Source organism: Nannospalax galili, unplaced genomic scaffold, assembly GCF_000622305.1.
Source record: "Nannospalax galili isolate Female #2095 unplaced genomic scaffold, S.galili_v1.0 scaffold145, whole genome shotgun sequence".
Taxonomy (NCBI): Eukaryota; Metazoa; Chordata; class Mammalia; order Rodentia; family Spalacidae; genus Nannospalax; species Nannospalax galili.
In genome coordinates this window covers 2,556,562-2,568,876 of record NW_008353604.1, presented here as the reverse complement: position 1 = coordinate 2,568,876, position 12,315 = coordinate 2,556,562, and the positions used below count along the sequence as shown (strand labels likewise).

General features: G+C 46.5%; 1 long non-coding RNA gene across 1 annotated transcript in view; it reads left to right on the top strand.

The window, feature by feature from the left end:
- Window positions 1-5,762: 5,762 nt before the first annotated feature.
- LOC115067330 overlaps window positions 5,763-12,315 on the top strand; it is a 94,458-nt gene continuing 87,905 nt past the window's right edge. Inside the window, exon 1 of the long non-coding RNA XR_003846754.1 lies at window positions 5,763-5,908. This is a non-coding gene — a long non-coding RNA (uncharacterized LOC115067330). The remainder of the gene's footprint in view (window positions 5,909-12,315) is intronic.

The following is a 12,315-nucleotide window of genomic DNA, read 5'->3' as shown; positions in this document are numbered from 1 at the left end:
CCCCCCGCTTCTCCTTTTAGACAGGATCTTGTGATTTTGCGCAGGCTGGTCTGGAACCAATGATCCTCCTTCCTCACCTTCCCAAATGCTGGGATTCCAGGCGTTCACCACCACACTTAGCTAACTCCTATCACTTTCTTTAGGGGAGAACACATTTATATCCAATGGGAAAGGTGGGTTGTTTTAGAGCTGGAAACTGCTTCGCTTTCTCCTCTAGTTTCCAGGTTGGCTGAACCTTGCCACGGAGGCCTGAGAGAATGCAAACCGAAAGAAATGACTTCTCCCTGGGTGCTTGCTAAGCTCACAAGATTAATTCACTGAATAGAGGGGAAGAGGACGGGCTTACTCTTGGTTGCCTTCATGTCCAGGGGCAAAACAGTTAGGGCTGCTGAGCAGGGTAAAGTCACAGCAGGTTCAGATATCAGAGGCTTAATCTTTTCTTTCAGACTGGCTTTCCCGGAGCCTCACAGTCATCTGGAAGGTTGAGACGTTTTCCAGTGCAGCCAGGAGCTAGCTGGTATCTGACTGAGGGTTGTTCTCTGTGGTAAGAACAAAGGCAAGTGGGTAGGTTCTATTAAGGAAACACTACTAGGCATTCACCTTACATATCCAGTGTTCCCTTGCCTCCAGGGGTCCCTCTGCAGCGTCTCCTCAGGGAGTTTCAAATACAGCTTTAGTTTGGACCCCAACCATATAAGACATACCCAGAACTATAGACAGCTAACTTAGTGCTTGCAATTTACAGAAACTGAGCAACCCTGTCCCCTCCATTCAGTCTCTGTCACTTTTCATCTGCCCCATCTTTCCCAGTGAGCACACTTAAGCCATCCTGAACATCCAGATGGGCTGGCCCCTGGTCTCTGCTGTTAACTCATCTCAAGGTCTGGCAGGACACAGCCTCTGTCCACCTGTACCTGGCTTTATCCTATGGCCTCAGCTAGGTCTAAGACTCTCTCTGCTACTGTTACAGACTTAAACCTGACCACAAAGAAGAGCCTCTAGTACGTACAGCTCCATCATGGAGGCACAGGCAGGGAGGGGTGGGCAAAATGAGAGGAGGGAATGATCCCCAACTGACTCACTGGCACCCTCATTCCATCTCTTCCTCCTCTGACCCTGGTGATGCATACTCTAACAGAGCCATCTTCCCTGCCACCCCACCCCTCCCCGACCCCTTCTTGGTCTCAACCCAGAAATGCCTTGTAGTGTGTGGTAGGCTTCACTCTCTTCGGGGGACATCTGCCAACCAGCACAGTGGTGATGACAGTTTCCAGATGATTTTCCAAAAGCAAAGAAATCCTCTAGGGGAGGCGAGGGTGGCACAGACCCAAGGCTGAGTGGGCTGAGCATTGTGGTTCCGGAAGAGGCCCAGGAAGGTGGGGTTTCTGGAGACTCCGAGATTGCCTTTCTCTTTAGATTTTGCCAAGAGCAAAAGCCCTTGATGGCTTTGTATTTTCCTAGTATTTGAGAGGATCCCTCCATTCAAACTCTTCTGTGGGAACTTGGGTCTGATTTGGGACCCATGGTTGACATCAGTAGGGATTTTTGAGCTGAGCTGTCTTCTCTCAATCAACCTACCAGGCTCAGTGTGGGGTCAACAGACAGACGTGAAGTCGGGTTCTCCTGGTCCATTTTTTCTGTCCTTGTTTTTCTGTATTCTAAGCTCACTTCTGCTTGAGGCATTTTGATTTTTAGGTAAACCCAGAGGTGGGAGGGAGGTTGCCTGAGAGTCTTAGGAATGAGCCCAGGGAAAGGTTAGTTTCTCTTATGATTCTTATAAATCCTGGGTTATTGTATTGACTTATCCTTTGTTGTTGGTAGGGAGACTTCCTTCCAGTACTTTTTTAACACTTGTGCTGGGAGTGAAGGGGGGAGTGTCTCTCCCAGATAAAAGCTGCCCTTACCTACTCCTGTCTTGGGAAAAATATGAGCTGTTTCCAGACTATGGAGTAAATTGCTAACAAAGGTTACCATGTTCTTCGTCTCAGAGGTAGTCAGACTTTGATGAGGGTATTGACTGGAGTTCAACTGTTTAACCCAACTGGGAGATGTGAAGAATCCCTAGTCATAGATATTTGCCCAACGTTTCTGTCCTTATCACATTTTGTCTGGGTACTGTGTGGACGTTTGTCCTTTGAGTGCACGTGTGTGTATGTGTGTGTGTGTGTGTGTGTGTGTGTGTGTGTCTGTCTGTCTGTCTGTCTGTGTTCATCACCAAACAATGACCTCCCTTAGGACAAGTATATGGTGTTGTTTTCCCTGTGTCGCTAATACGCCAAATCGACTGATGAACAAATGTTCATTGAGAGAATTAATGCCAGTCTTTAGCCAGAGCAGTGAGTCTCTAACAGTAGGATTTGAGGCTTCCAGAGCACAATGAGGCCATGGGTCAGTTAATGGCATATCTCAGGAATCCTTTCAGTGTTTCATTTTTGTCCAGGACCTTCTGGATTTCCTGCCCTCTGACTTCTTCCTGTAGGGAATCCTGGCCGATGCTCCTTTGCAGAATGTTTGGACTTACAGATATAAAACTTTCAGAGTGCATGCAGTCTTTACATTTCTGGCCTGGATTTACAGGTTTTGAAAAAAACAATCAAACTACAAACTGAAATAATTATTAATACATCAGAGCCTCTAAACCGCCCAGAACTTGCTACCTAAATATACAATGATCAGAAATACTGTTTCTTCCTGATTTTCTCCCTTGCTTTTCTAAGCACAGTCTGTTCCCAGCTGAGATGAATGGATGATGGTTGGGAGGGTTGGGGGCAATGGCAATCCATAATCTTCCTCTCAGAAAGTGCATGGGTGTATGAATATGTATATGTGTGTAAGTGTGTGTGTGTGTGTGTCTGAAGGTACCTGAAGTCGGAAGGCCAGTCACTCCCAGATGGCCCCAGGGACTAGACTATGGTCTGGTCCCAGAGCCTGAGACAGTGAACAGTCCTCAGCCCCTCCTGGGGAAGGGAGGGTGTGCGATTTAAAGGGGAAGTGAGAGTAGAAGTGACTGTATGGGGTCTTGCCCGTCTCTGTCTCGGAGCTTTGGCACCTTGAAGAATCCTTTGCTTACGCATCCTGTGTCCTACCCAACTGGAGACAAACTAAAACCTAAGCTGCCCAGCTCCACCCTTGTCCTCGGTCTGAACTGTGATGTGCTTGGAAGAGGTAGAGGAAAAGGGGGGGGTACCTAGTTTCAGGAATGAGTACTCTATTGGTCTGGGTGTGGGTGTGGGAGGGATGGGAGTGCACTTCAACAGGAACTTACTAAATGTCAAAAGAGTCCTAGCTGTTTGTTGGTTAAGGTGAAATCTGCTCAGTTGCATGGGGTGATGCGGTGGGGGAATTAGGGCTCAATATTCTTTTCCAGCCAGGGGCAGCTACTCTGTGGTGGGAATCTGGGGTGCTTTCTGGGAGAGGAGAAGCCTTGGGCTTCCCCTCAGCCACCTTAGAGCCTGTGACCTCTTGCTTCATCCACTTCCACCCAGACTGGAGCTGGAGGCTGTCCCTCCCCTCCACAACTAGCCTTTGCTTGGACTCCCACTGAAGAATCACTCATCACAACGGGAGCCCCTACCCGCACAGCCTTCCACAGGCTCCGCACTCTGAAACACACACACTCTTTTGCTTTCCTGCCCCCTCACCTATGGCTGAAAAAATAATTCCACTGTTAAGGACTATTCCTTGCCGCTGCCTCCCACTTCCACTTGTGAACCACCCTCACACTCTCTCTTCAGCTCTGCTCCCTGGGTGTCTCCAGAAGGCCATGAGGGGAAGAAATTACTCCCTTTGCTTTTCATGTGAAGAACCAGTAGCTCTGAAAATAGTGTGTCCCTTGCTCAAGGTCACAGAGCTAATGGGAGAGGCAGATCCTTGGCTGCCTGGGCTCTGGGGCCACGCCTGCCTCCCTCACAGCCCCATGCACACTCGGAATTCCACAGGCTGCTGTCAGCACAGTGCCGCCCCCCAGACCCACTCCTCCAGGTCCTTACTGTCCTCCCTGGGCTCCCATTTGGCTCCCAGCCAGATGGGTCACATGGAGAGACAGGGACTGCAGGCTTTTGTGTGCTTCTTTATTTTGTCCCTTAATCAGAGTTTGGTTGCCATCGTCAGGAACAGAGAAAAGTCCCAGAACTGGACTTCATCTAACAGGCCTCCTTTCTCTTCATGAGAACTTTTTTGGGTTTGGAGGAATGGAACATTGATGTTTTATTTTACAGCACACATTTTACCTTACTTTATTTCATCTTAAAAATTAAAAAAAATTCGTTTATTTTCTTGTCTGTGTGTGTGCACACCGTGGTGGATGTGTGGAAGTCAGATGACAACTTGTGGGGTGTGCCCTTGGTGATAGGCTTGGTGGCAAGCATCTTTACCCACTGAACCATCTGGCTGGCTCCTCTGCCTCACTTTATGCTACCGTATCTTGAGGTGGCCGTTTTCTGTTTGGATTCAGATTTCTCTAGATAGTGAAGACTGTTTTACTTTGCAAAGCAGAAATTGCATGCCGCTGTCTTCCATAACCTGAAGAAAGTGTCATCATTTCAGAAGTACAGACCCCAGACCGGCCACTGTCACCCCCAGGCTTCTCTTGCTTCTTGGGATGTTTATTAATAAAAGGAACATTTGCAAGGCTTCTGTCCTTTTGCCGAGTGTTTTCCTTGACTGTGCTGTGCGGACTCCTTCCCTCCCGAAAATCTTCCGTGGTGTTCTTCTTTAATATTTTCTTCATTTTATAGATGAGAAATTTGGCTAATTCACTTCTCCCGAATTTCACATCTCTTTAAGGGGGGTGGGAACCAGTATCAACAGGAAAGAAGTAATCACAGCTGCCAAGTCTCGCATGTTTACAATGCAGAAACTCGGTGCAAAGACACGGTGGACAACATTGCTGGAATGTCTATTCAGCCTCTGGGGGAATTGTTTTTACCTGAGGGTTCTTTTTTTTTTTTTTGGCCTGGCCCTGTTTCCTTAGAACTGTTGGTTTCTGAGGCCCCATGAAGCCACGTTTAGGAATTGCTGTCCTCAAATAAAGTTGTCCGTGGTAGAGTTTTGGCAGCCCCATGGCTGTCTTGCATTTGGTACCTGCTGTACATAGCCGGTGTTCCATCACTTGTCTGTGCTCCTGGGTTGCTCTTGTACCTTGTGTCTTCCCTGACTTCTAACTTGCCCCTTATGCTGAAGTACTGTGTCGGGGGAGGTCCTATTCTTCTGAGGAGGAACTGAGATTAGAATCCTCTTGTTCAAGCCAGGTCTGAATGGGAACACACTTCTCCTGTACAACAGACATTGGTGTTCCCGTGTAAGAGATGGAGGAGGGCTCTGTGCTAACTAGCAGGCAAAAGACAGAAGTTTGGCAGGACGTCTTCAAGACCATGTTATAGTGACTTGCAACTCCCGTCCTGTGATCGTTTTGGGATTTCTTTCACTGTATTTTAGCTACTTTCTTCATGGAAGAGCCAGTTTAGAATTTCTCCAGGATGCTGGGGCTGTAGCTGTGCTGGTAAAGTGCTTGCCTAGCATTCATGAAGGCCTGGGTTTGATCCCTAGCACTGCACAGAGTGGGTGTGGTGGTGCACACCTGTAATTCCAGCACTTAGGAGATGGAGGTAGGGGAATTAGAAGTTCAGGTTCATCCTGGGCTACATAGTGCGTTTGAGACCCGCCTGGGCTACATGAGATTTTGTCTTAAATAAAAAGAAGGAAAGAAAAGAGAAAAGAAAGAATTCAGCTGAGTTCTGTCTTTTTACTTTTCACAGCTATTCTTATATCATCGGCTGAAAAATGGGGAAAGTTGGATGAGGACCTTTGTTTCGGACAGTCTCCAGAGACTACAAGTTGATCTCCTTATCTGCAGATTCTGTAGCATGGACTGAAAATATTTTAAAAATATGATGCCTCTACTGGACAGGTACAGGTTATTCTCTCCCGTCACCCCCCCTCCCCAACAGTATAATTACCATTTACACAGTGTCTGCATTGTTTCAGGTGTCATAAGTAAAGTGTGTTAGTTCTATGCAAATACCACAGGGTTTGATATGAGACTTGAGACAGGATTTTGGTATCTGTGGAGGGTCCTTGAAACATTCCCCTGTGGGTACTGAAGGACTACGGTGTGCAGAATGGGGACAGAGAGTTCAAGAGGGCAAGGTCAGTTAGCTCAATAATAGCATATTGTATGGACTGGCCCTGAGCTCAGATCACTCTGAGGAAGCCAGGGAAGCTGGGGGCAGGATGGTGACTTAACATGCACCTTCAGCAAACTCAGGGAGGCTTTTGAGCAAGGGCAGAGCATTTGGTCCCTTCTGAAGCCTGGCTCTGTGTTGTGACGGCTCACTTTAACCCACTCAAGATGAAGAACATTCTGAATTCATCCTGTAAGCAGTGGCTGCCCCTTTCTTAGTGAAAACTCTTGTCAGTGTGGCCCTTTGTAAAGAAACACCACATTATGGCCCCACTAGAAAAAGAGAGTGACACATTCATGCCACATGACTTGTCCCTCTGGGTGCCTTCGTTGCTGACACTTGCTCACAGCACTGTACTGAATTTGTGACTGCGGAAGTTTCCATGGATATTCTAAAGTGCGTTGTGTATTGGAAACTGTGAATAAAAAGGTGAGGGAGAAAGGCCAGCCACCAAACTCACCCAAACCCTAAACCTCAGACTCTTGGAAGGAGTCAGCTTATAGTACAGCCTCAGACTGCAAACACATCCGGATGGCGAAGGAAAAGTTTGCAGAGAACCTGGGGTTTCTGCAGGCTATGCAGCCTTCCTTGCCCCCATTGACACTGAGTCCTGGAGGGCCTTCTAAGGTTCTGGGAGTGAGGTCCTTTGTTCCTGCTGCCCCCACCTTGTTCCTTCCTAAGAGGCTGACGCTGTGGTTAACCCTAGGGATTCACACAGCCTACCTTCTGGTAGTTGGTAGCCTTCATGTCTTCTGCCAGCCCTTATCTGGGGGAGGAGAGTCGTCCCTTCATCTCCCTGCAGTTTCTGAAAGAAGGTATTGTTATTTTGTCAAAAACGCCCAGGCTAGGAACAAAGGCAGGTCCTGGATCTTCTTCAGGCCCGAGTAGAACTGAATTGGCATTCCTTTAAAATGGCTCTTCATTACAGCCCATTTCTGCTAGCAATTACTGGGCAGCAGAGAAAGGGCAGCTGAGTCCTTGAGGGTGTTGTTGGGCTTTCCTTTTCTTCTTCTCTTTTTGCGGGGCCTTAAAGAAATTGGTGCACGGTCGGAGTTCAGGTGTAGACAGGTCTAGTATTTTTACACCTATGACATATACATAAATCTTACTAGACAGTCTTCATTTCACACAGGCGTGCACATTTGTGTGATGGGTGTGCTTGCTCGGAGCAGAGAAAATAGGAAGATTTTCTTTCCTTTTATAATCCTATCATCTGTTCTTAGAGCAGCATGTTAGAACAACGAAAGAGTGAATTGCTGAATTTTGAAAACACTTATACATGGAGAACTTTAGGGGAGCATTTGTTTCACAAATGAATTTAGTATTTTTTAGAAACTATTATCTGATTTGGGAAAATGTCTAGCAAGCAATCAGAACCCCACAAATATTTGTGGGAACCAGTTCCACCTGCTTTACTTTTCCTCCTGGTAGGCGAAAAGCCCTGGACACCCCTGGTGGCTTCCCCACGTGCTGGGATTGTTTAAATGGGAGCGCAGTAGATTATTCCTCAGGGAGATGGAAGATTTGAAGGCTGTCATGCAATAAAGCCCAAACAGATGTCAGAAGATCTGGTGAAACCCAGAAGCCCATTTTTGTCAAAACAATAAATTTCTAAATCTGTTTCAGATCATAATATTACATTTTGGGGAGGGGGGGGTCTAGGATGTAGCTCAAGTGGTAGAATACTTGCCTCATATGCATGAAACCCTGGATTTAGACCTCAGCACTGCATAAACTGGATAGGGTACTGCATGCCTGTAATCCTCAGGAGGCAGAGGCAGGAGAATCAGGGGTGCAAGGTCATTTTTTGCTACAGAGTGGGTTTCAGGCTAGCCTGGGCTACGTGAAATGCTATGTCAAAATAATTTTTGTTTCTTTGTTAATTGTTAGTTAAGACTTGGTTTTACACTGTAGCCCAGGCTAGCCTGGAACTCACTATGTAGCTCAGGCTGACCTTAATCTTGTGGCAATGCCCTTGCCTCAGCCCCCTAGTGTTAGGATTATAGATATAAGCCATGACTAGATCTGAATGATAATTCTAAATCAGAGATTTCCTAGGCCCCAAACATGATTTCTGTGTCCCAGTGTGGCCGTCTGTAAAATACTTTGCTTCTTTCTCAACATCTGGGTCTCCTCATACAGAAAGTAGAAAATGGTCTTGTCTGAATTTCTTCAGGTATTTAAGCCGTACTGGCTCAGGCCTACAGGAGATTTTGACCTGTAAGAGAAGACCTAGGTTTAAAAAGCTAGTCCAAACCACATACCTATCATTATCAGAATAGATATTCCATTAGATAACATGTTTGATAGAGAAGCTGGGGTGGGATGGTGGGTCTTCTGAATGTCCTTTCTTTAACAAAGGTAAAGCTGAAGGAGGCACTGTCAGGAGGGGTCAAGTTCATGCCCTGTTCTTCCTGATGTATGCCTCCCACCAAACACAAAATCTCTTTTTTGGTGATGTTGAATTTGGTTGCAGTTGGGTAGGTATTTTGTTTGTTTCAACCCAAATCAAATGTCACCCCCCCCAAACCCCCCTTTGTTCCTACTGTCCTGGTTTTCAGACTGGGGCCCACACATTGATTTGAATTTTCAACACTTAGCACCTGAGTTAGATCACTGACTCAAAGAACAGGAAAGGTCAGTCTGCCTCACACCTCACCCAGCGTCCTGGGATTAGCATCCAAAACAAACAGATCAGAGATGGGATGTAGACTCCCCAGAGAAGTTCCCACGTGTGAGAAAGCCCAGGACATGGCATTTCTCAAGCTCACTGACGTCACTCAAGTTGAGGATCCAAGACTTCATCTTCCCTAGGTCGCTGGTGGTTAAATCCTTCCAGAAGTTCTGAAGAGCCTAGCTGGTGTATTAAGAAAACTGTGTGTGTGTGTGTTGGGGGGGGGGTGGTCAGGGAAAGGGAAAGAAATTCTTTCTGTGAATCAAAGGAGAAACCAAATAAAGTCCAAGAAAAATATAACTCTATTGTTTTGGGGGCATGAGATGCTGGTGGCTCAGAGGCTTTGTTGAGCAATCCAAGTTACGCCCTTTCTCTGTGGGACTAAAGAAAGGATTGTTGGCTGTGTCTTTGGAGGACAGGTGGGAGGTAGGCAGACAGGTCTATGGCGATGAGAATTTCTGGAAGCTGTAACTCTGAACGTCCTCACAGCCTTGTGGTTGGGAGGCTGGGGCACAAAGAAGGACAAATGGGGACCAGGACCAAAGAGCACTGGCCGTGGTCAGGGATGGGGGAGGCAAGAGTGTTGGAAGAAAACCAAGGAGTAGAGAAAGTCCCAGTACTATGTGTATTGCTCTTTCCTTAACAGGGGCTTCTGTGTCCTCAGGAATCCCCATGGCTCTTTCCCATGGAGCCTTGGGGTAGATACCCAGGGAGAGGTGGCATGTCTGAGTTTGGGGTGTGATAGGAAGCAGGAAGTACCTGTCATTTCACAAGATGGTTTGACACTGGTAAGAGAGCCAGTGAAAACTGGCAGACCCCCAAGTTGGGGTGGGAAAGTCTGGCCCAGCGTGAAGGACACTTGGCTTACCATCACTGGGCTGTGGGTTAGTTGAAAAACAGGGCAGTATGCACAGTTGCGGTGCCAGGCCACCTCAAACCTCACTTTCTTTTCCCATCTTTGATTGTTTTTGTACAATGACATGCCCACTGCTGCTGGTGAATGTCCGTAGCCCAGGGAAGGAATTATGTAACCAGATGAAGTTTTGGCAGGGGTGTCTGTCCACCAAGTAAGCCCTTCCTTGTAATTCTTACAATCTAGGTCAACTTTCTTCTCTCACATCCCCTTCCCCTCTATCTTTCTCCTCTTTTGATTTTATCAACATATTATTTGTGTGGGTTGAGTTCTGGATGTGCTTGTAAGTCTCATTTGGGGCAGTTGTCCTGATGGGTCTGCTGGTTCATACCAACAGGGAATCTTTGTCCCTTTTCTGGGACTCTGTCTCAAACTCCAGCTCGTGGTGTTCTTCTCTTATTAACACTGAAGTCTTAGTATGTTCTCCATCCCCACATTGGATGTGAAATGTATCATACGTGTCCATTAGCTTGAGTTTCTTAGACTTCATCCCTATAAGGAAGACAGTATCAGTGGCGTGTTTCTGGTTTCTTGGGAAACACTTGCTTTACAGTTCAATCAGGCTTCATGCCCAGGACTCTGGATTTGCTGAGTGACAATGATTCCTGATCCCAGACACAAGAGCATGCTGGATTCAGAACTCCTGGGTTCTCTCTCGCTATGGATCTACTTGGTCTGAGACATCAGGAAACAAAACTGGATCTCTGGGCTTTAGTTCTATGTCTTACTCAGAGAAACCTTGTTAAAAGTTAGTGTCCAGAGACTAGGCTGATCGCTCGGCCAATAAAGTGCTTGCTCTGTGAGCATGAGGACCTGGGGTTGATCCCAGGCATCCTCATGAAAATCCAGGTGCAGTAGTATGCTCCTCTTATCAGTGCTGGGGAGAAGTCTAAGTGAATCGTGGCCTCCAGGTGCAGTGAGAAACTCTGTCTCAGAAAGTAAGGGGGATTGATTGAAGAGAGACCTGTGGCCAATATTGACCTGTGGCCTCCACACGAATGTACACACCGGTGCACCCATAGATACTTGTAAAAACATGCATTTTACACACACACACACACACACACACACACACATACACACACGTATATGTATATACCACAAATCCACCCACCCCAAAGTTAATGACCACTCCTTTTATTTTTAGTTATTTACATATATTTTTGGCTTGAGAGATCTTTGATACATCTCTTATGGAGAATCCTGAGTCAACCGAGTTTGGAAGAGTTTAGGGCAAAGAAAGGGTTAGAGGCATTCAAATGGTTTCTGGGTTGAAAGGCAGCCATTTATTTGCTTTAAAGGAAACCAGTGCTTTACCCTCGCTGCAGGAAGGGCTAATCATGGATGGGGCACCAGCCCCAGAATCTTTAGGGCTTAGAATTTGCATGGCACCCTCTGTGGAAAATGTCCTTATGCTGAACAGACAAGGGATGAACCAGTCTGGATAGATTTCCACCATGTCAATAGCTATGTTTACAGTGGAACATATGGTCAGAGTTTAGATTTGATAAATTTCCATCACTTAAAAAAAAGATGACCCAGCCAATAAAAGGTATACGTGAACAAGAGCCCGTGTCTGACTTCTGTTTCTGTGTTATGACAGAGAGGCACTCCATCATGGAATTTTAACATTTCCTACCGCCTCATCATAACCATACAGCCAGTGTTCTGAATTAGAAGTCTGAGTCCTCAGGGCACTGCTTTGAAGAAGAGCCTTTGCCAGGTACCCAGAAAAGGGCTCTCCACATAAATGTTGGTTCAGGGGTACAGTCGTTAGTGCTAGGGCAGTGCCCCAAGCCTACAGTGTTAACAAGACACATCTTGAGTCACACAGCTTGTAACTGGAGCAACTGGGAACGAAACCCAGGTTCTGTCTGTAGTTGAAACTTGGGCCCTGCTCATCTCTGAAAAGAAAACCTGGGGTTACAATTGGATAACCAGATAAACCGTCTGGTCCTAGTCTCTCCCTACCACAGGCTTCCCAGGACAAATACGAAAAACATTGTTTAGGGCCTGGACAGATGGCTCAGTAAAGGTACTTGCTATTAAGCCTGATGATCTGAGTTCCATCCCGGGGACCCACATGTGGAAGGACAGAGCAGGCTCCTGAGAGTTGTCATCTGACCTCTACACATATGCTGTGGCATGTGCCTCCAAAATAAATAAATATATGCAATAAAAAGAAAAACATTGCCCCTGATTAGAAAAAAGGACCCGAATTCAAGAGCCATGCAGTGCTATCTTTAAGGTATTTCTTGGGGCGATTACTTTACAATTCTTTCAGGTTTTCTGAATGTTTGGAAGGTGTTATAATAAAGCATTGGGAAGAAAAGAATGCTACGATAGAAGGTGGTGAGACTCTTCTGACGCTAGATATGGTGGTACATTCTTGTAATCCCAGGACTCAGGAGGCCGAGGCAGGAGGAGCTCTGTGAGTTTAAGGTCAATAAGGCTACATAGTGAGAGAGAGAGAGAGAGAGAGAGAAAAGAGAAGAGAAGAGAAGAGAAGGGAAGAGGGAAAAGAGGAGAAGTGAGATGGTGCAGTG